General features: G+C 40.6%; 1 protein-coding gene across 3 annotated transcripts in view; it reads right to left on the bottom strand.

Annotated features, from left to right (window-relative positions):
* Window positions 1-20433, bottom strand: part of NOL4 (nucleolar protein 4) — a 124501-nt gene that overhangs the window by 45676 nt on the left and 58392 nt on the right. The window lies entirely within an intron of this gene.

Genomic DNA, 20433 nt, shown 5'->3' on the forward strand with positions numbered 1-20433 from the left:
ATGTCATTTGTGTTCTGTGAATTACATAAGGCAGAAAAAGAACACCTATTGGAACATATTGATGGCAGTGCCTAATTTCCTTTCAGAGAGTTCTTAAGCTTTTAAACATTCACCATTGGATCCTTTCTCTGCAAAGGTCAAACTGCATCTTGACAATGTATCAACGGAACACGTGCAATTTGTTTGCATGGAAATGGAATGTGTTTATTGCTCCAAAATATATTTTAGAAATTTAAACTGGCATTCTAATTAATACTGCCAATATTAGCCTTTAATAGAAGGAATTTAATAAATATTGTAAATTATTCATAATGAATGTAAAAAGAAACATGCAATCTTGCCTAAATCTTCATTTACTATTATAACAGAATTTAAATTCAATATAATGCACATTGCAACAATATAATTAGTGTTTTTCACTACAAACAAAAATCAGCTCATAATCCAGATGTTGTATTTTAAATCCTTCATGTCTCTCGTATTGCTCATAAATATTTCAATTCAAAATACACACACATCATAATAATCCTCAAAACATTTCTTTTTTCAAGGTGGTTTGTGCCAAAGCCTTGGATAATGCTTGGTGGTTTACACACATCTTTTTTAGAAAAATAATTGGGGGGGGGTATTGATTTCAGAGCTTGCTATAAGGTTTATGGCAGAATGCCAAAATACTAAAACTGTTTCTGGGAATAGCGAAAAAAACCAGATAAACATAAGGCACCTCTTTAGCCTAGACTGAGCTGAATTTATTTTTTAAATGACATACCAGGAAATTGTTAACGTGGGGACTAGTGGCTTTATTTGGTTTTTTAAACTAAAATGAAGGTTCTGCAACCTCCCCTGGGATCTTATGGTGAAGGGTGGATAAGAAATCCAGCCAACCAACCAATCATTTTTTTAAAAACCAACTATTAAAATACTTGCTTTTTCTCCTACCACTGATATAATGGAGAGCTGCAGTAATGTTTACATTATGTCACAAAAACATCACATAAGTCACACTGTCTTAATCTTATGGTACTTTTTTCTCCCTTTTTCATTTAAAAATGGCAAGGAAGATAATAAATCAATGCTAAAATAATGTATAAACTTGCATGTTCAAAATGAATTGTTCAGCACTTTGAGAAGTGGGAATTGCTTCAGTACACACAAATAGCTTTTCACATGCATTCTCACTTTCTTCTCAGCCTTCATGAACTTCAGGAATTTCCAAGTGTTCAACAGATACAGTGAAGCATTCAGTGTGTTGAATGCTCACACCAGTTTGTAAAACATGCTCACTGCTGCTACTAAGCAAGCATTGCTAAGGTTTTTTTTGCTTTCCCTATGCTTGTTGATAAAATAAAGTTTTACATTGCTATCGAAAATGCCACTTTAACTAGTGGATATATTGGTATTTCAGATGCAGGTGCCTGGTGTCATTTTGTTTGAGCATGGTCATGGGACATTCTTCAACAAGACTTAGAAAACCTTGATTCAATATTCCACTCAGGAGGAGCTGACACTTACTGTGAATTCTGCTCTTCAACTTAAATACCAAAGTCTGTGGCAGGCCAATTCTATCATTGCAGATACAGCATCCCTCGGGCGAGGTCCAACCTTTTTCTTGCAGTGCACCCAGGGATTAGCTTGACTTCCCCTACATTCTCTCCACTGCACAGTAAGAGCTAATCTTTCCTGCATGAAGCAAGAGATGGTGTTGCTATGACAACACATTCTAGCAGTGGGACTACTGGGATGAGCTGAAAAGATGACAGGGAGACATGCACTCAGCCTTCCTCCAGGGCTATGGGCTCCTTCCTCTAGGATTTAATTCTCCCATGTTTACTGACAGCTTGGGATGCTAATTATCTATGAATTTTGTCATTTGGAGATTAACTAGTTAAGACTATGGTTGAGTTATTAGAGAGTACTTCAGTGAAAATTGTTGTTTTTCAGTGTGTTATATACTGAGTAAAATGTGGCCACTTTATAAACCATTATACAGTTCTACATCTTTTCTCCAAATTAAGGACTCTCTGTGTGAAAGAATAATGAAGACACATGCCAAGCCCAGTCCTTTAGCACCTGCCTCCTCCATAACCTTCTTTTTTTAGTTTGCCTCTTATACTAAGTCCTCAATATAACAGCTATAACTGCAACAATTTCTCTAGGCAGGGCCAGCAAATGCCAACAAATGCTTCATTTTTTACATGAGCTACTATAAGCCAAACCAAAAAAGGTTAAGAGAGCCTTCCAACAGCAAGGGTAAAAGAAATCCAATCATTCACATATTGTATGTGTAACCGACACTTAACTTCCAGAGAAACAAACTGGTTCTGGGTGTGTGTCCCCACCAAATATAAAGATCCTTTTAGACCACTTTACTATCTTCACTTGTTCAATATTCAAAAATGGCTTAGCTGATTTCTGGTGCTCCTGCCTCCCAGAGCACATTCCGCAGAATTTTCATCTTCATTTGACTTGAATAGCTTTTAGCCATCTAAAGAATGGGTGACCATAGAGTTTGTTGCCTTTCTGGGTGGCTTTGGGCATTCACTGAAAGCAGTAATTAATGAAGCATGATGCTTCCTCTAAGATTGCTTCTGGGATTTGTGCCAATGATGGAACATGTTTATATCCACCTTGGCAAGATAGCATGTTCTGTCTATGAAAGGGATTCTGCATGATCCTACTTTGCATGAGATCAGGAAACAGAAGTGTAAATCATGCACAATCCCTCTACCATGGCATCTAGCTATCCTTTATCTCCTCATTTAATGCTAAATGTTGAAATTGCCACTAAGTTTTCTTGCCTTCTAATGTGTGTTGCACGTGCTACTGTGATCATAATGGAAATAAAACAGCAAGTCTGTGTGAACCGCCATAGTTTAGCACTGAAACAGTTTTTGTTTCTTATTAATAAAAATAAGCTCCTGGCAATGTGAGGTTCCAAAAATCAAACATTGGATTTGATTCAGGTCCCTCTGTGACTTGTACTTGTTGCTGAATTGTTGTTGTTGTGACTTTATACCTTAAATGTTTTGTTATTTTGTATGAATACTTAGGGGTGTATGGAGTGTTGGAGGAGAGGTAATACTTCAGGTGGGGGACACATCATGCTCCTTCTGGGATAGTTTGTCCACCTTTGGTTCCCACTTTGCACTTAGCTCTCACCTGTGGCTCCTAGAAGCTGTCAGCGTGCAACAGTGGTCACACCCTGGGAAATGTATTTGACTGGTTGGCCAAACCAGGTGAGAGTAGCCAATGGGTCTCAAACCCTCAGTGAGTTAGGGACTTTCCCTGCATGTGTAGACAGAGTCTGGCAGATTTAGTGGCTGAAACCAACAGTGTGTCCAAGGGTCAAGAAGGTGGTTACTGCATGTGCTGTCGAGGGAAATGAGGGGCAGATGGGGCTTGTCAACCTGGGAAGGTAGCCCATTTGGGAGAAGGAACACTCTGATCCTAAAACTTCACAGCCTTGTGGCTATACTCATTCATGAGAAAGGCTTCAGGAATTAACCCCAAGGAAAAATCCGTACCCTACACAAATCCAGAGTGGAGTACCTGAGATGGTTGTTTGGTATCTTGTATGCCTCCTTCCAGCAACTCCTGCAGCCCAGCTGGTGCCAAATGTATTGCTCTACTTTCCTTTGGACCACATCAAGGCTGAGAGTGTGGTCTTGTCATCTGGGCAACCCAGGACCTCCATACACACTGCCCAGGCTTGCACCCCGGGGAAGTCACCTTGGTGCTGCTAGTGTATCAAAAACAAGGTGGGAGGCAGCAGTTATGAGTTATTGGTCTTTGTAGTCACAGCAGGTGCTGTGATTCTCCAGTGGATTGACTTCACCCCTGGAGGCACACTCCATTGTCTCTAGAGACAGACAGATGCCGCCAACAACAACAACAAATGAACACTTATCTATTGATTGTTCACCATCCTAAACTCCAGAATGGAGGAAGGCAGAATCATGAATGAATGTAACACACACACACACACACACACACGAAAATATCCCTCCGTCTTGGGATACACTGCTTAGTTTGTCCTCTCAGAGCCTTGATAGATCATCAGTAAAATTATGCCAAACTCTTAGATTTGCCTTAATTTGAGAATTGGCATGCCTGCATACTAGGCATACACACAACATTTAAAAAAAAAATATTGGCTTTGATTGTATTCCCAGAGTTTGTCTCAAAGAGATTAGTATAATTCACAAAACAGCTATAGCACCTGCATTTGGTTTTTTTAAATTTAATTAGCTTGAGGAATTTTTAAAAGCATTTTTTTCTCAGCACAGTCTCAAATCTCTTAATATCTCTTAATATCTCCTTATTATTTTCTCTGTCCTTTTCCACACAACAGGGTCTCCTTTCGTCTCCCTGCCTCAACCAACACAGATACTGAACTCCCTCTTGGCCTGCTGGTTATAATTAGGTTATAGTTTGGCAGAAACACCACCTGCTTTCCCCTTTTGTATGTTAAACGGTACAGCAGTTTGAAGGGGGGAGAAACAGGAAAAGAGTGCCATGTAGTTTTTTGTAGCATCAAAATGTTTGTGCTGATGCTATCAGATGAAAACCTTATTAGAACATAAGGCAGACAAAGAGAAAAACACTGTGAATCCATTTATAATACAAGTGCAAGGCCCATTGTGGTTTTCCCTGATCTGGTATCCATGATTTATGGAAACAACGTTTCTGAGTTTTATTGTAGTCAAAAGTGGGAAAGCTGCTCCCTGTCTTATTGACAATATAAGGTGAACATTGTGAACTTGGTTGTTGTCATGGCAACAAGAGTTGTTGTTATGTAACAATGAAACTGCTGAGCATGTGCAAACTGAAGCATCAGTTATCTTCACTGACCATGAGGTCAGTTAATTTTGATATAATACTGTGGAACAAGGTCTGTAGAAAGCTTATGGAACAGGTAAGAATTCTTCTGCTCCAGATAGCAAATCCCATCAAGATTGCCGAGCCCCCTTGTCAGCACAGGAAAAGACACAGGGCCATTTATTAGCTTATTTGGTGTACTTTACCCCACTGTTCTGAAATACCATATTCAAGGTGGCTAACAAAATATTGATTTATATTTCATGGGTTCAGGACAAATGCTAACATTTTAAACAGAATATTTCTCCTCCCCCTCCCCCTCCCGCCACCTGTCTCCACTGCCTAAGTATTAAGATTGGATGTCCTGAAAATACAAAGGAAAATAAAGTAAAAATAATGAAATCCATCCACTCCCTTGCATTTCTTGTTACTGTTACTTCATTTACCCCCAAACAAGGCTGGCCTACAGCTCTCCACCTTCCTCTCTCAAAAAGGAAACAAAATAATAATCTTTAAGAAAAAATCAATTCAATTCATAGCATGTCCTTTTCCTATCAGGTTGCCTGTGTAATCAAGCTGTACTCTACATATCTGATCACTCACTTCTCTGTTTCTGATTTGTCTTTCAGATGGAAGGCAGAGAGCAGGTCCTCCAGGACTCACAGCAAGGTGGTATCTGGTCTCCTTAGCAGCCTCAGCTTTTTGTGGATGGAGTGAGTCAGGGCCCCGTTCCAGGCCAGGTGGAAATTGCCTGCAATTTCTGTGGCCTCTCTGCTTGGAGGACAGACTTGGGTAGACTTTGCAAACTGTCCTGGCCCCCTTAAACCAGCCTACTGCTTCAGATGCAGTGGAGGTTGCTACCCTGTTGCTACTGTTGAAGTGAGGTTCAACTCATGATTTAGCCAGCTCTGCAACTGGAGTGGAGTGGGCAATGGGGTGGACATCTTATCATTTACCTCAGGCAGCAAAATGTATTGGAGCAACACCCATATATTGGACCAATGGGTGAGTAAGTCCCACTGAAAATTACAGTGGTGACTGTGCAATACTATACCTATTTTTTGAGGAGACATGCTTAGGATTGAGCTGTGAGTGTAACTTTACTTTCTATTGTCCACAAAAATAAATTCATAGTGGAATGTATTATTTAGTGTTCTAGAAAGATAATGTAAAATTTAAAACTGGGCAGAAAACAACTGCAAAGAAAATAGCAGATTTTTTCATTTGCATATATCCCCCTTTAAATGAGGCTGCAGTTATCCCTCAAATAATCCATTGATAAATATTTGCCAGGAAGTGATGCTAATTTTCTGTGGCCAATATGTTTGTATATATGACTGATGAACAGAAGATTGTATTACTGCTGTGTTTACTGGCCATGTGTTGAGGATCAGTTAAAGACTTCATAAATGCTGTCAGTGACAGTCCATTCTCCATTAGCAAATTAGTTTATATGCAGCAACTTGTGACAGAGCAGTTGGAAAACGGGGGTCCCTCTGTTACTGGTATCCCATGCCACAGGGCTGTCTCTAATGCAAAAGCTGCATTTATAAGCAGCTTTGAAAGGCCAGGGACAATTCAAACAAAAATAATTCTTCTTGAATGGTGTGGGGTGAAAAATTTATGACAGAGAGCTGAAAAGAGAGAGACTTAAAAGTCCTGAGAAAGATGCCAGAGCCTGCATTTGGTTTGCCTATTTGTCTAATGCTTGACATTTCAAGCTTGACTGTAGATAGCTGGGGGAAATAGATGGTTTTATTCAACTTGAGAGAAGATGAAATCACTTGAGTGAATCTCCTAACTAACATTATCCATTGGAATAGATTATTTATCCTGATACAGTGGTGCCCCACTAGATGAATGCCTCACTAGACGAAAAACTCGCTAGACAAAGGCATTCGTCTAGCGGAAGGCTGCCCCGCAAGACGAATTTGTCTATGGGGCTGCCTCGCAAGACGAATTTTTTTTTTCGTCTAGCGAAAACCACGGTTTGCATTGCCACTTCGCTAGACGAAAAAACCGCCAGACAAAAATATTCACAGAACGAATTATTTTCTTCTAGCGGGGCACCACTGTACGATACTGTATAATTAATATAAATCCAGAAGTTGCTTTTGTTTTTACAAATGATTAAATACCCAGAAAAAAAATTTGTCAAGATGGAGGCAACTATTAATCCTAGCTCAGCAAATCCTCATAATGTAGCTACCTGGAACAGGAGGAAACATTTGCTGAGAGCTTCTATTTTGTATCCTATCTCAAACTTTGCAGTAAATTGCCTAGCCAGCATGAGAATACTTCAGAGACTTTCCCACCGAGTGAACAGGAAAATGGGAAGAAAGATGGTGAAAAATTTAAGTCAGGAAAAAGTGCATGCCTGTGTAAAATAACTAAGCAAATAGTAGAAATCACCCCAGAATTGGACCTCCTAAACATCTTCCAAGACAATAACGCCCATTTACATCACAAAGAACTCATAACCCACCTACTTTCGGCAGCCAGAAACATCATAACAAGACACTGGCGAGATCTGTCAGGAGTAAGCATGGACCAATGGTACCAAATAGTATGGGAAACAGCCCTACTAGAAAAATTAACCAATAAACTGAAACTGACACAGAGACAAATAGAAGAAGACGGCTTCACCCTGGTATGGCTCCCCTTTATCACATACACAGCCCAACAAGACGACAAGAACCCACCAACAGCATACAAATCAATATGACTAACCTGATCCAAAACACCCACCCACCCCACTCACACATGAAAACAAAGCTCACCACAGCCAATCACAAACTAACAACCACACCCTAGGCCAGTGTTTTTCAACCTTTTTTGGGCAAGGGCACACTTGTTTTATGAAAAAAATCACGAGGCACACCACCATTAGAAAATGTTAAAAAAATTAACTCTGTGCCTATATTGACTATATATAAAGTAATTCTCTTGAATAGGAATCAAATAAACACAATTTTTCCCACGGCACACCAGGCAACATCTCGCGGCACACTAGTGTGCCGCGGAACAGTGGTTGAAAAACACTGCCCTAGGCCACCTGCAACCTCTCTCACCACCAAAGGAGCACAAGCGAATAGCAGAGAACCTGCACAGGTGACGCTAACACAAAACCACACACATATATTAAGTAAAATAGAAACATCGCCAGCCGACCCCACCCCCACTCACCTTTCCCCCCTACACCTCTCTCCCCCTTTTCTTCCTAATGTAACACTAATGTCTCAACAAATGAAACTATCTGTAAAAATGTTACTTGGAACAGGAATAAAACCCTCTCTCTCTCTCGGGGGGGGGGAGAGTACAGGCCTTGGAATAATGCAGCAGGTTTCTGAACACCTGGCTGTGTAAAAAAAAACAACTGTGTGGTGTTAGAGGGCATAATAAGCAGAATTTAGCAAATGCACCTGCCAATCGCCTGTCCTTGAGTGTAAGTATATTAAAATAAGGATTTGAGGCAATAGTAATATTGGAATCATGAAAGACAGTATGAGTTGGCAGTTTTTTTAAAACTGTATGAAAATCATTCCTGACCACTAACCATGTTGGCTAGGACTGATGGGAGCTGGAGAACAACCTGATGTGGGAAAACACAGCCTGCCCACTTCTGCTTACAACTGAACAACAACACAGTTAAAGTTGCAGCATGCCTTCAGCTCCTTTGAATTTTTACTTCAGTATAATATCTATAGAAAGAAAATGTGTACAGACTCTTTAAGAGCCAATCCTAAGAGTCCCCGGGTTGCTACAGCCCATGTGAGTGAACAGCAAGAAACAGTTTTATTTTTGTAGCATTATCCCCTCACGGGGCAAAAAAATCATGGGCCAAGATGGACTACTAGCCAGGGTCAGTTCTGCATTAAGCTGGACCCTTCAGCCAGGTATTCTGCTATGGGTTTTTATCAGTAAGTTGAAAGCAATAAATAGTTGAAATTGTAGAAGAAGTCAGGTGTGGTGCTGTTTTCACAAATATAATAGAAAAAGACATAGCTAGATATAATCTGCTGGATATAGCTCACTTTCACTATGTTTTATAAAGTAACATCAGTGGAAGTGTTCCATCTGACCTTTGCTTCAGATATAGAAAATTGCCATATGAAAGCTGAATGGCACCTCAAGCGGAACTAAAAGTGAGGAAATCAGTGCAATTTTGATTTACAGAAAATATGCTATCAATTATCCAAAATTTTGCATCAAACTTGTCCAAAATTTTACATGAAAATTGCTATTTAATGGTATAGTAAAAGTATATAATAGTGTAATAGCTGGTGTTCTCAAGAATCTACATGAAAATACATTTAGGTAATATATCACTCTCTGAAATTGGCTCTTGAGTGGAAATATTCCCTCTCTTCATTAACGTCCTGGAGGACAGTAATCATACTGTCTTAACCTTGCCATCCTTTAGCATAAGAGGAACAATATAACGTGGGGCACTCAATCAAGTTGGAATACTCCACAGTTATACAAACATGTTATTACGCTATCATAGTGGTGGGGAAATGTTTTAAATAAAATTATGTTAATAGGCTATGGCCAACACTCAGTATTACAGCAAAGTGTGAGAACTCTGTTGTCACTTCTTTTATAGCCCTAATGTTTCTTTCTCTTAGTTTCTCCAGGAACTTAGTGCAAACAAAACCAACAGAGATTTCTGCATTAATCCTTGAGCCCTGTTAACCTGCAGTCTAGCTAACCCAAGAATCCAGGACCATTGGCTTTCTTCTTGAGTTCATAGGATGGCAATTGTATTTATGCTCCATTTGTTGACCCTGGGGCAAGTGGAAGACATTTGGGACTAAGGACACAATGGTGCCCCTTTACAGGTACAGAATGTGTCTGGGCTGACAATTGTTGTTGTTCAGATTCCTTACAGACCCTTCACCGTAACATATCAGGCTGGGCTACAAAAATGAAAAATCCAATATTAAAATCTGTTAAAACCAGTTATAATCAAAAGAATAGAGTGGGTCCTAAATATATATTACAGTTTGTGCTGGTAATAGGACAGGCATGCAACATACACAGTCCTCAAAAAGAATGTGTTCCGGGAGTCCATTTGACTCCTGGAACCATTTGAAAACCAAGGCGTGGCTTCTGATTAGCTGCAGGAGCGTCCTGTAGCCAATCGGAAGCTGCACTGGACGTTCGGTTTCAAAAAAATCATTTGAGAACCGGAACACTCACTTTCAAAGCGTTCGGCAACTAAGGTACGACTGTAGGAGGAAATGGACATAGGAGGAACAGTCAGAGCACTGCCACAGCTTCCCCGTAGCACCTGCCACCTGTGGTGGTCACCTCATTTTGTCTAATGATAGAGCTGCCCCACCCTTCTCCCTCTCCCTCTCCCTGTGTTTCACAATTATATAGGAGTGAGGGCTGCCTCAAAACCTACAAATCAAGGAAATGTAGATAATTACACTGGGCATGAATTTTTTTGCTGCATGTATGTGCACATAAGGGGATGCGGGTGGCGCTGTGGTGTAAATCACTGAGCCTAGGGCTTGCCAATCGGAAGGTCGGCGGTTCAAATCCCAGCAACGGCATGAGCTCCCATTGTTCGGTCCCAGCTCCTGCCAACCTAGCAGTTCGAAAGCACGTCAAAGTGCAAGTAGATAAATAGGTACCGCTCCAATGGGAAGGTAAACTGCGTTTCCGGGCACTGCTCTGGTTTCGCCATAAGTGGCTTAGTCATGCTAGCCACATGACCTGGAAAAATTGTGTGCGGACAAACGTTGGCTCCCTCGGCCAGTAAAGCGAGATGAGAGCCGCAATCCCAGAGTCGTTCGCAACTGGACTTAACTGTCAGGGGTCCTTTACCTTTACCTTTTATGTGCACATAAAGCACAAGCACAAAGTGTATCTAGTGTATCTAGGATCTAGCCTATGAAGTGTGCCTAGTGTAGAAGCCTGTCAGATCTCTTTACAGGTTCATTATAACACTTGCATAAAAGTAGAGATGCTGGTATAGTAACCTCAGGGGCATGTAAAAACTGTCTCAAAGAGGAAATGAACTTTACAAGCCCTGAAAATGCAAGCTGGAGAAGAGTACCCAGCCTTCAGAATTATCTCTCATACACCTGTTTGCAAACAGGGTTTTATCCACAATGATCAGGAATTTTGAAAACACAGAATGGTGTGTCTGTTAGGAAAGAGTCCTATGCACGTGTACTTGTACACATGTAGGTTGTAGGCAGACATTAAACTGTATGTGTGAATGTCTTAAGCAGAAACAGGGCTTGTGTTTGAGGAGCCAAATTTTGAACCAAATCAAATAGCATTATAATGGCACCTAGTGATGGAATATAAGCATTGCCACAAACATCAGTGTGAGAAAGGGAAAGCACCCATGTGCTCTAATTCACAGAGAAGCAAAAGTTGAAACAAAAGTCTACATCTTAAATTAGTCAACTTATCAAAAAAACACAAGTCCTTGTTAACACCTCTGATTATGAGTAATGCTAAGGGGGAAAACCAAAATATGTATAAGAATACTTTAGAGTTCACTTTGCAGAAATAAATTCACATTGCCTAAGTTTTGATATCAGCAGACCTCTAGTGGCTATTAATATAAATGTTGATTTCTATCTTTTTACTATTTTATGTAAGAAAGGCTGCTAGGTTTACAAAGAAAAGGAAGAACTCATTCAGAAATATCATATTGAAAGATCATTTCAATAATTACTCACGTTGGTGTATCTTTTCTGAAATAGCTCAACACTAGCATTAGTAGTCATAAAGTCGTTTCCTAGAACCGAATTTCTAGAACATCACCAAAGCTACAGATGTGAAAAATGAGAATTCAGAACTGGCCCAAAATTTCTCAAAAGAGATTTTTCTGGAGTGAAAATCTGAGAATATTTTTTGCCCCTTCTTGAAATGGAGGACAATTTTTTTTGGGGGGGAGGGGCTATTATTTGAATAGTCTCTGCCTCTAATACACAATGCCTCTTAATAATGCAAGGCCTCGGGGCACTGTGAGGGGTGCAAAATGGTGGTCAGGCTGCTAAAGGAAAGAAGCTGTGCCATTATTGTTGTGCTGCCCTTCCCCAATAAAATATTGAATAATTCCCACTCCCACATAGGCTAATGGAGAATATTTGGTGAAACGATACCCTCAATTTTTCAGCTTTGGCAGAAATAATAGCCTTCTGGAGTGGAGAATTAAATCAAGCTGTCTGGGATGAGGGGTGAGAGGCTTCAGGCTTTGATTCTCCAAGCAACTGCCCAAGCTGACATTGGCAAGAACGGGCTGGGCTGGTAGGTGCGCACAGCACATACATAGTGCTGTAAGTGTGGATCAGGGGCCATGTTTCCCAGTTGTTTTGCAAGTGATTGTCCTGTTCCGTAAATTTATATAAACATTAGTATATCTGACAAAAGTAAAGCATACCTATTTCTCTGTAATATCATTGAACACAACTATTCCTTGGAGCTTTCAAAAAGCACATGCCTCACATCTATTCCGAATGGTGTGCATTTGTGTCCGTCCGTCCCCCCCCCCCCCCCCGGTTTCTACGATAGAAAATGGCAGGTGAGTAACAGTCCTTCATACAGAGATGAAAACAAGAAGCAGATAGCTCCATGGAAACAACCTACAGACGCCTCTTCTTACTCAAGACAAGTGCAGTCAACTTATTTTCTCATTTTCAATTTAGACAGATTTGAAATGTAATGATTGTGGATTGCATAGATCAGTGGTCAACATGCAGCCTGTCAGTTTGGGTCATACCCTTCAAGTTTGCACAGTGGAAATACAACACAAGAGAGTTCAGTTTTTTGTTTTGTTTTTTTAATGACCTGTCGTTTCTAATAATGCTATTATAGCATTGTCTCCAGTGTGGTAGATAAAGCTGCGTCAGCATTCCTGTTATAGAATCCATAGTCAAGACAGAAAATTCTGTGGAATGTAGCACTGAACTATTTACTAGATCCATTTTGATGTCATCATTTAATTGTTTTTAAAAATCTATAGGACATGATTATAGATGGGTTATCTATTTCTAAAAAGCCATCTAAACTACTTCCTACTGAATTTTGTAGATTCTACTGCCAATCACTTTCAGCAGGTGACTTTGAGTCAGTTCTGAAGAGGGTGGCTAGTGTCCCTGAATGTTGTGTGTGGTTCTCCATGAAGGAGATTCTTGCAATCACACCCTTGATTTCAGTGTTCTGTTTCTCTTTTCTGTGGAGGCAAACATGATTTCATCCTAGGTATGACTCTGAGTGGACATTACATATAGAGAATGAGACCTCTGATGTTGTTCTCATTTGCAAACCAGAGGAACTATCATGAGCACACACACCGCAATGAAACACACATCACAACGTATTCTATTGGCTAAAGTAGAGCACTTCTTTCAAGCTTAATTTCAGCAGGGGAAGGGAGAAAGGGATGGGACACTCCAGGCAGCAGGAAAGGTCCCTGCAGGAACATGTGCACCTATGAGTGAACTCCTCTGTAGAACATAGGGAAGTTTGTACAAGCTGTTCCATGCAAGATAAAAGACACCACAGCTAACTTGTGTTTAATATTTATACCGTGAAAATTTTGCAGCAGCAAGATGTACATTTAGTTGTTTCATGGATAGTCAGTGAGATCACAGCTTATCACCTCCTCACATTCCTCTAGCATTATGCAGAATATCCTCTAATTTCAATGTTCACCTCAAAAGTAGCACATTCAAGAGTCCAGCAAGTTTTTCACAAAATACTCATTTTAGCAAACATTTATGCTATTTCAGTGCCATTTGCATTATTTTGTTTTTAAAGCTACTGAAGCTTGATGGTGCCACATTTCCCTTTTTGTTTTCCCTGTAGCGTCCTTGTTTGCATTAAACAGCTTAGAGCTCCTGCTAGTACAACAGGGTTCCTCCCCCTGCATGCCCTTATGCCTCCCTCAAACCCACTCTGTTGGGCCAGTTGAACTCTCAGAACTGCACAGGGGTAGGAAAGTGGAGCCATTCAGTCTGGCAAGTAGAAATGCTTATCAGGGGTGTAGCAAGGGGGGCATAGGGGGCGGTCCGCCCCAGGTTCCATAATGGAGGAGGTGACAAATTATCAAGGAACAATTACTGCCCTACTAGGGCGGGTCATAAAAAGAACTTTTTTAAATGCTTGCTCCAAAGGTCTTATCTTACTATACTAGGGATTATATAGCTATACATGAAATTTCATGCATATCGGTTAATATCTTGACCCTCCTCCACCAAAATAGCTGTTTACTTGGTTGTTTCCCATGTCATGATGGCTGAAATTTCAGTTCAGTGGAGCACTTACTGTTCCAAACCCTAACCCTGTGGAAAGCCATCTAATTAGACTTTAATTTGATTTTGAGATGTTTTTAGGAGGTAATTTAATTATTGTTTGATTTTATACCAATGTTATGTATCTGATGTTAGCCACCCTGAGCCCAACTTTGGCCGGGGAGGGTGGGATATAAATAAAAGTTTATTATTATTATTACTTGTTATTATTTCTTTGTAAGAAAATATGAAATAATGTAAGACCATTTTTGCGGGGGGGGGGGAAATCAATTGGGGGGGGTGACCTTCCTATGCCTCTGGGGGGTGACAAATTTTTTTTTGCCCCCAGTACCAATTTACCTTGCTACGCCCCTCGTGCTTATGCAGATGAAAGGTTAGAAGAGTGCAAGGTTGAATTCCTCCCTTTGAACTGGAGAAGTGTATTGCTAAAACTGTTCACAGCTCCTTAAACTTCAACTATAAGACAAGCAGGTGAGAGCTACACTCAAACTGTGACTTGAGAATGGATTTTTATGACTTCACATTCTACAGTTGCTTAGAACAATCTGTATTTCTTATGGAAATGTCCTCTGCAGCCAAGGATATCCCCCAGCAACATGAGAGAAGTTTGATGCACAGCTAGGACAAGTTTTTTGGCTTGGTGGTGGTGGGTCACTGTGACTGCCTACTATTTTTTCTTCAAAGGTAAAAGGTAAAAGGATCCCTGACTGTTATGTCCAGTCGCGGACAACTCTGGGGCTGCGGCGCTCATCTCGCTTTACTGGCCGAGAGAGCTGGCGTACAGCTTCCAGGTTATGTGGCCAGCATGACTAAGCCACTTATGGCGAACCAGAGCAGCACACGGAAACGCCGTTTACCTTCCCGCCAGAGTGGTACCTATTTATCTACTTGCACTTTGACGTGCTTTCAAACTGCTAGGTTGGAAGGAGCTGGGACCGAGCAACGGGAGCTCACCCCGTTGCGGGGATTCGAACCGCCAGCCTTCTGATCACCAAGCCCTAGGCTCTGTGGTTTAGACCACAGTGCTACCTGCAGTCTCTAAATATTAGGTAATTACATTACCTTAGATTTCTCCCCTCCCCAGTCTTCAGCCCTCTGTGTCTGCACGTGTTTAACAGGTTGCAGCCACAAATGGGTTAGACTAGTGAAGGTGCCTTCCAAGCTCCTGGAGCCCTTGGCTCACCAACTGCTGGTTCTGGATCTACAGTGAATGAAATTGATGAGAGTATGAACACAAAACCTTCTTTTAGCTGCATTTTGCTAGCTTTGGTAACACATGCTATTGCATTAGGTCTGGACAATAGGGATAAAGTCACTCATTTAAGCCTAGCTAATGTAAAAAGAGGAAAGTGATTGCGCTGAAGTGTCAAAAATATTTCTGTGTTGTTTACAGAGGGGAAGATAATTTTCATTCTGGGGTATTATTGGTTAAAATATTCACTTAGGTAATTATGCAGTAATATAGAAGAAGTTGATTGTAACCAACCTTTGGTAGTTTGTTGCTAACAAGTCAAACATGACAAACAATTTTGAAGCAATTATTGTCATTATAAGCCACATTCAATTGTTCAGGGCAGGAGTAATAGAAAGTGACAGTTGTGCAGCTGGGATAGCGGTGTGGAAAATGTGATTGTTCCCTCTTCACGTTGGACCAGTCACAACTCAGCATTGCATTTGCTAAATACATAATTCCTGTCTAATAACATTTTCATTTACTGAAAGCAAATTACAGAGGAAAGGAAAACATAAACAAGCACACCTCCCTCCTCCCCACCAAAAAAAATCCCAAACCAATTGGAAAAGGGATCAACAAGTATGTGCATTTATAAAGTGTATGATTACTGTATTAGCTTTTTCCGTGTATGTTTTATTTTTATTTTTATGACTTTTCAAACTGCATGGAGCAGCAGCCGATCTAGGTATTGATATATCAAGAAGATCATCTAAAAAATTACCCTACATTTATTTGTTTTATTAGACTTTTACACCACCTGAAGCTCAGCAGGGAAGGGCAGTGCTCCCCATGCTAATTGCAGCATCACAAAATCTCTGTGGGGCAGGCTTGACTGAAAGTGAATTCTCAATTATCTGTCCGTAAGCTTCATGATCAACTAGACCTTTGATCTCAGGTGTTTTTGTCCAAAACTCATTAGCTACTAGGATCTTGACACATGATCTTCTGCTTTTCTATCTAGCTTATTTTTCCCCACATACACTGATTGCATGGAGAGTGAATGGGCAGGTTCCCTGAGCCCCAAGGCTATGCACACTTGGCTGTATAACCTCTGAGCAGAATCTAAAGAACTAGCAACTTGGGAGCCGTAACAGTAACGGATCGGAAGCAGCACCAAAGCCTGCCCAAGAACAGAAATTTCCAGATCTGGGCAAGATAATGTGTAGACAAATGAAAATGTTAGAAATTAACATGATAACTGAATATCTGAGCGGTGTCACATAATGCCATCTATCACAATACCCATTTTCGTAATTCACTTCCCACAACAGGCTAGGTGCAGGCTGAATTAAACCCCTATCCAGAGTATCTGACTCTGCTGTCTGTTTTTCTTAGGATATGTTACAGGATATAATAGAACAAGCTGGTGCTGCCTGTTTGGTTGACTCTACCAGTCTGCTTATGTGGTATCCCTGATGAGGGATCCACTTCTGATTTTGTTCTGGGGAAGTCAGTACTTTGTTAAAGAGGTAAAAACATCCAAGCAATGCTTCTTATACTTTATGTTTAGAGATTGCAAGGGACATTTTTCTTGTGAATAAGAACTTCAACTTGCTGTTTCAAGTGGCAGTCAAAGTACTTGTTTATTGGCCTTGAAAGTACCATCCTTGCAAACTTGGAAGAGCTGGGGAATGCAACCCTTGGAAATAATGGCATAAAAGTAAAAAGGGAAGAAATGTAAGAAGGAGCACATGTGAGCACAGTGTAAGAATATGGGAACCTCAAAAGAAAGGAAGTATCAGCAGATCTCCTTTCTACCATAAGCTTTTCTGTTGAGGTTGGAGTGAAATTTCTATATACTAAAGGCCAGAGGATAGCAAACTGCATCTCAGGAGTCCTACTTATCTCTAAGGACAAGCATCTATTCCTGCTATGGCAACTGACCTGATTCAAAGAAGAATTCACTCTTCCTTACAGACAATCCTTAGTGTTTTGTCACCAGCTAGAAATGTTGCAGGCTATCCGATGACTTCAATATCTAATGCTTTATCAGTAATACTTTATCTGTCTTCAGCTGAACAAGCATTCCACTGTCACTGAAACTCCCTTATATTAGCCACAAAGAAATAGTTAAAGTGTCTGCAACATGTGCTACAATTGTGTTGGTAGGCGATAGTTATTTAATGTTTTCTTTTACAGTTGATATTAATTTGTGAAACTCACACTGCACCTCAGAAAGCTCAATGGACACTACTCATTTCTTTGAAAAAACTGAATATAATTTAAGTCAGTGAAGTAATGATATATGCCAGCTTCACTTAAATTATTCACAGGTGACAAAGGCATTAATTTTCTTCGACACAGTGATATTATTTACTCCCAGTATGAAGAAACTTTTGTGATGTTGCCATGAAAAAGATAACACTTCAATTAATTTTCAGTTCAGCCCTAAGGCTTATTCTGAAACATGCAGATGTAAATGTTCAATTTCTTTTTCTTTATTGACAAAAGAATTCAGTGCTTGTGAAAGGTGGCAGACTGACAATCATGGAGGCAGAGAATGTATTTTTATTCTCAGAGCTGGTGCTGCACAATAGAAGCAGGGAGATTCTCTACATTATTCTGCCAGCTTACTTTAGCCAAGGCACTTCATAAACTAGATTGTCTGGCCCGCAAATTTTAATGCAACAGAAGCAGCAGAAAGCCTAAGTAACTATCTTAAATTCTGACACACACCATAGTTTGTTGTCAGTGTAAGACATGTTATTTAGGTAGGTTCCTCTCCCCCCCCCCCGCCCTGCTCAATTTTTAGTGCTTGCACTACTTATGCAGTCACAAATACAACTGCAGCAGATAATAGGAAATCTGAAATGTACCTGATTTGTATAGAACACTTGTGTAGATCTCAGGTTTTGAGGTTTTCTTCAGTTCAATGGAGAAGAGTTTTTATCTGATGCATAAGAACCCCCAAAGCTGTGTAAGAATGGTGCTTTGTGCTGATCAAACTGTTATATCACAATTCATATGGCACTCATTCATTTATTACAATTGGATTACTTCCTAAAACTAGGTATCTAGGAACTGCATATACCCAGCCTTAAACACGCTTTCATACACGTAATAGCATTTTCATGCACACAGATATGTTTAGATTTGGGGTATTAGTGATTCTTTATAACAAGCAGCACATGTTACCATTCTGCTCTAATCATAGGTGCATCACGGGTCTCATGCTACTGGTGACTTCAGTACCATTAGGATTTCTCCTGAAAGGTCTAGAATCCAGTATGATCACTTTTCAATTTTATGGCTTTCTTTGGAACTCAGATAACAATAGGAACCTCTGACTGAATTTTCTACTTCTAGTTATTCGCAGGGCTACTGCCCTTTGTTCATCCCCTGAATTTAAGAATCATCCCAACATCTTTTGTGGGTTCCAAGGAGTTAATAAGCTGTGCCTGCCATAACAAGTAGTCAGAACTTAAGAACTTAATTCGTTCTGGAGGTCCGTTCTTAACCTGAAACTGTTCTTAACCTGAGGTACCACTTTAGCTAATCAGGCCTCCTGCTGCCACCGCCGCACCCACAGACCAGGTGAGTCAACAACAACAAAAATCTCTGCATCACTAGGAAGAGATGCACAATTGTTATTCTTGCAAGCACAGCTAGGTCCCACTTCTTAATCTTAATCCTCTCAGAAAGTGTTATATTTTAAGAAATGAGCCCTTGGATAGGGAATTGTCCTCTCAAAGCACAGGGGTTTTTGTGTGTGTGTGTTTTTAAAAAAAACAACCTTATATAGCAAGTCTAGTAACTTTCCATTTAAAAACAATATAGTAAAGAACTTTGTTTTCAGACAAGGAATTTTACTGAACCTACTTTTAGCTTTTACTTTCAGGTAGCCCTAGTGGGTATGACACACTAATATTGTGAGCTGGAATCCCCCAAGGTATAACAGAAAAGAGAAACAGAGCCCCAGCTGCTAGGCTGGAATGCAGCTTGTGAGTAAGTGACAGAGAATTATATCAGAATGAATTAGTTTAGGGCAGCAGGATAGGAAGCCACAAGGAGAATAAAGGTAAATGGATCCCTGACCATTAGGTCCAGTTGTGGATGACTCTGGGGTTGCGGCACTCATCTCACTCTATAGGCCGAGGGAGACGGCATTTGTCCACAGACAGCTTCCGGGTCATGTGGCCAGCATGACTAAGCTGCTTCTGGTGAACCACAGCAGCGCATGGAAATGCCGTTTACCTTCCTGCCGGAGCGGTGCCTATTTATCTACTTGCACTTTGACATGCTTTCGAACTGCTAGGTTGGCAGGAGCAGGGACCAAGCAATGGGAGCTCACCCCATCGTGGGGATTCGAACCACCAACCTTCTGATCAGCAAGCCCTAAGCTCCTAAGTTTATACCACAGCGCCACCCATGTCAAAGAATAGTCAAAGATTTAAGTAGATTCTTGAAGTGGGCATATTGTGTGCCTGCCACCTAGAGGGGCAGAAGTATAGAAGGGTGCACTGACAGAGCTATGGCACTGAAAAACATTGATGGCAGCTTTAAGTGAACACTAGGAAATGGAACAAAGAATTCTAGTGGAGTGCATCTGTACGCTGGTCTTAACAAATTGTGTTACACTGTTCTCTGTACAACAGCAAAGAATTTAAACCTTCATACTTAGAGAAGTAGTCTTAGGCTTTATTACAAGGTTTCACTGCATCCTTGCATTTAATAGCCATTCCCATGCATTGCATTAAGTGCATTGAGTTAGGGAGTGGGATGGCACATGCTGTTATCCTTCCCAACCTTCATGTATTCAGCTGAATTTCTGCATGGATGCTACATTCATAAAAGAGTTTGCATGTAGGGCTTTCTTTGCATTACAGAGAACCTGAAACACAAATGACCTCACTTGTTTCCCTCCATACACATTCAGTGTGATAGGTGAAGGGGGCACACATATACTAGCTTCCCATTCATTCATATAGTTCTCAGGTCTTGGCCTATCTCTGATATGGGATGTTGCTAGGATGCAGGATAAATAAAGTTCAAAAGGGTAATAGATGTAGTCAAGGGCAGCATGGTAGTCAGATGCTGGACTGCTATATTTTAGTACTGGGAGGGGGGGGGCAAGATCTTGCCTCCAATTTGGACACTCAT

This window comes from Lacerta agilis, chromosome 7 (assembly GCF_009819535.1).
Source record: "Lacerta agilis isolate rLacAgi1 chromosome 7, rLacAgi1.pri, whole genome shotgun sequence".
Lineage (NCBI taxonomy): Eukaryota > Metazoa > Chordata > Lepidosauria > Squamata > Lacertidae > Lacerta > Lacerta agilis.